Consider the following 4265-nt stretch of genomic DNA (forward strand, 5'->3'; position numbering starts at 1 on the left):
CACAGTGGTACGCATCCCCTTTCAACACAGTAGTAACACCTGCCATCACCAGTGACAGCTTACAGCTCCTTGCCATGCCCTTCCCTTCCACAGAGGTCAATTACAGCACTGTATAACTAGTGACTCGGTATGAAATAAATTATCTCCAATACTCCCAGTGGAATCAATCCTCTATAAACATCATAAAACACATTATCAACCTGGATAGAAGAGTCCCGTGGCCTAAAATGTGTAACAGCTCATATCTCAGTCATGGCTGCACGGCCAGAAAAATGAGCATCATGGTGGGTTCCTGCATTCTTCACATTGTGCTCATGAACAAAATCAGTGTAGTTTCTATGTGCAGTCTGGGGTGGGGGCAAGGCCCTTGTGCTCCACTGGTTTCCACCTCGCTGATAGCAGTCACTGGTAGCAGAGAGCCTGTCCCTGTTGTTGTTGGGACACTCCCAAGGTAGAAATGTTTGAAATTCTTTTCCTGTCTTGTTGGTTTGCTGCAGAATTCTGCGGAAGATTCTCTATCTCCACCAGCACAGGACCAGATATTGAGGAAGGGATCACAGGCACAGGAGACCTCACACCCCAAGCCTGTAGGGAGTCATTTTTCTGGGTTGAAGTATTATGAACACCAAGATCTTCAGGTTTTGTTGTGCTTGCTTTCATCTGTAGGGTCTGCCGGGAGTATTGCTTGCTGGGCCTTCTTTCAAAGGAGGTCGATCTTCTTGCTTTGTTAGTTTTTGTGGTCTGATATTAAGTTTTTCCACTATATCTAAATTGTGATCCTAGTCGAATGAATCCCGATCCATGAGAACTCTTTTGGACAGGTCTTCAGAGACAGAAGAAGGCATGGTGCTCCACTGCACATTTCCGTAAGTGTTTGCAGGCCTTTGGATGATCCAGTCTAAATACAAAGGTGTGCTCTTGTTCTTTACCCTGATCATCATCTTCCACAACCACCAGAGTTAATTTATTTTTCTTAAAATCCATTCTGGTTATCTTGGGCCAGAAAAACAAGCCGATTTTGGTTTCTCCTTCAAAAACAAGGACTCTTGTTGGAGTTAGTCCTAAGCTATAGTCATTTCCATCTCTAGCCTTGACCACCTGCATATCAACTCCATACATTTCTAGCCATTTGGCTTTATTCAGATAATTGGTTTCAGCTTGTGCTGGTGTATGACCTCTATATTCCTTCCATTTCTCAAAAATAGCCAGCTCCATCTCTTCGATCTGAATGGGCAGAAATCTGAACTCAGAGACAAGTTCAAGACTATGTTCAGTGAGATTATTGTCGCCAAGCTCAGCTTGCAGATTATAAGTGGCCAACTGAACGGCTGTATCAAAGGGACACTCTAATTTCCCATTGATAATATCATTTATTTATTTATTAAAGATTTCTGCCTTCTCCCCGCCACCACCTCCCATTTCCCTCCCCATCCCCCGATCAAGTCCCCCTCCCTCGTCTGCCCAAAGAGCAATCAGGGTTCCCTGCCCTGTGGGAAGTCCAAGGACCACCCACCTCCATCCAGGTCTAGTAAGGTGAGCATCCAAACTGCCTAGGCTCCCACAAAGCCAGTACGTGCAGTAGGATCAGAAACCCATTGCCATTGTTCTTGAGTTCTCAGTAGTCCTCATTGTCCTCTATGTTCAGCGAGTCTGGTTTTATCTCATGCTTTTTCAGACCCAGGCCAGCTGGCCTTGGTGAGTTCCCAATAGAACATCCCCATTGTCTCAATGTGTGGGTGCACCCCTCGTGGTCCTGAGTTCCTTGCTCGTGCTCTCTCTCCTTCTGCTCCTGATTTGGACCTTGAGATTTCAGTCTGGTGCTCCAATGTGGGTCTCTGTCTCTGTCTTTTTTCATCGCCTGATGAAGGTTAATATTCTTGTTTTAACTGCAGAACAAATAAATACCGGGTTAGCACCTCACGAAGATTGTTTGGTTCTGAGGAATAAAACTTAACCAGAAGATGAAGACAATAGGATGAACCAAATTTTATTTGTTTTTTGATGCTTTTTGTACCATCCAACCAATGAGCTACTTGGGCTGAATCCATGAATCTCAGACCAAAATAGTCACTTTCAATCAAGTCCAGGTGATACATAATTTCATCGAACAGCTCCTGTCCTTTGGCTTTTTCCGGCAAGTCCACATTAACATTTGTATCATCCAGAAGGGACACCCTGCATGTGATGATGGACTTGGCACCTCCAGCTGCAGAAATGTGTGTGGCAGCACGCTGTGGCTCTTGGAGTCGCTCCCTCTCAGCATGTTTACGCATAGACCGGCGGCCAAGCATTCTTCTCAGGAAACTCAGCATTTCTGCTACTTTTCTGGGGGGTGAAGACTGTGTAGAGACCCTTGGGGAAAGATGCCCAGCCAGCCCGACGGGAGGACGGGTCCTCTTTATCCATTCTTTTTTTTTTTAATCTTTTTTTTATTGAGAAAATGAGAAAAAAAAAACAAGTTTCCACCTCCTCCCAGCCTCCCATTTCCCTCCCCCTCCTCCCAACCTTCTCCCCCTCCTCCCACCCTTCTTCCCCTCCCCCCACTCCTTTCCCCCTCCCTCTCCAGTCCAAAGAGCAGTCAGGGTTCCCTGCCCTGTGGCAAGTCCTAGGTCCTCCCCCCTCCGTCCATATCTAGGAAGTTGAACATCCAAACTGGCTAGGCTCCCACAAAGCCAGCACATTACATAGGATCAAAACCCCTTGCCATTGTACTTGGCATCTCATCAGCTCTCATTGTTCACCATGTTCAGAGAGTCCGGTTTTATCCCATGCTTTTTCAATCACAGTCCAGCTGGCCTTGGTGAGCTCCCAATAGATCAGCTCCACTGTCTCAGTGGGTGGGTGCACCCCTCGTGGTCCCGACTTCTTTGCTCTTGTTCTCCCTCCTTCTGCTCCTCATTGGGACCTTGGGAGCTCAGTCCAGTGCTCCAGTGTGGGTCTCTGTCTCTATCTCCATCCATCACCAGAAGAAGGTTCTATGATGATATGCAAGATATTCGTCAGTATTGCTCTAGGATAGGGTCATTTCAGGCTCTCTATCCCCAGCTGCCCAAGGAATTAACTGGGGACTTCGGCTTGGGCACCTGGGAGCCACTCTAGGTTCAAGTCTCTTGCCAACCCTAAGGTGGCTCCCTTAACTAAGAATTGTGCTTCCATGCTCCCCTATCCAACCTTCCTTTATCCCAATCCTCCTTTTTCCCCAAGTTCCCCCCTTCCTCCCCTTCTCCCTTTTCTCTCCCTATCTTCCCTTACCCCCATCCCACCCCACCCCCAAGATCTCATTTTTTTCCCCGGCAACTTTGTCTACTTCCCATAGTAGGGAACTATATGTTTTTCCTTTGGTTCACTTTCTTACTTAGCTTCTTTAGGATCACCAGTTGTAGGCTCCGTGTCCCTTATTTATGGCTAGAAACCAATTATGAGTGAGTACATCCCATGTTCATCTTTTTGGGTCTGGGTTACCTCACTCAGGATAGTGTTTTCAATTTCCATCCATTTGCATGCAAAATTCGAGAAGTCATTGTTTTTTACCGCAGCATAGTACTCTAATGTGTAGATATTCCACACTTTCTTCATCCATTCTTCCATTGAAGGGCATCTAGGTTGTTTCCAGGTTCTGGCTATTACAAATAATACTGCTATGAACATAGTTGAACAAATGCTCTTGTCATATGATAGGGCATCTCTTGGGTATATTCCCAGGAGTGGTATTGCTGGGTCCAGGGGTAGGTTGACCCCGAATTTCCTGAGAAACCGAAACACTGATTTCCAAAGTGGTTGCACAAGATTGCATTCCCACCAGCAATGGATGAGGGTACCCCTTCCTCCACAGCCTCTCCAGCAAAGGCTATCATTGGAGTTTTTTATTTTAGCCATTCTGACAGGTGTAAGATGATATCTCAAAGTTGTTTTGATTTGCATTTCCCTGATTGCTAAGGAAATTGAGCAGGACCTTAAGTGTCTTTTGGGCATTTGAACTTCCTCTGCTGAGAATTCTCTGTTCAGATCAGTGCCCCATTTTTTAATTGGATTAATTAGCATTTTAAAGTCTAGTTTCCTGAGTTCTCTATATATTTTGGAGATCAGACCTTTGTCTGTTGTGGGGTTGGTGAAGATCTTCTCCCAGTCAGTAGGTTGTCGTTTTGTCTTGGTGACAGTGTCCTTTGCTTTACAGAAGCTTCTCAGTTTTACAAATGGTGCTGGCATAACTGGATGTCAACCTGTAGAAGAATGAAAATAGACCCATATCTATCACCATGCACAAA

At 45.7% G+C, this 4265-nt stretch overlaps 1 pseudogene; it reads right to left on the reverse strand.

The window, feature by feature from the left end:
- Nucleotides 1-239: 239 nt before the first annotated feature.
- LOC142840907 (band 4.1-like protein 5) lies at nucleotides 240-2312 on the reverse strand (annotated as a pseudogene).
- Between the last annotated feature and the right edge of the window lie 1953 nt (nucleotides 2313-4265).

Source organism: Microtus pennsylvanicus, chromosome X, assembly GCF_037038515.1.
Source record: "Microtus pennsylvanicus isolate mMicPen1 chromosome X, mMicPen1.hap1, whole genome shotgun sequence".
Taxonomy (NCBI): Eukaryota; Metazoa; Chordata; class Mammalia; order Rodentia; family Cricetidae; genus Microtus; species Microtus pennsylvanicus.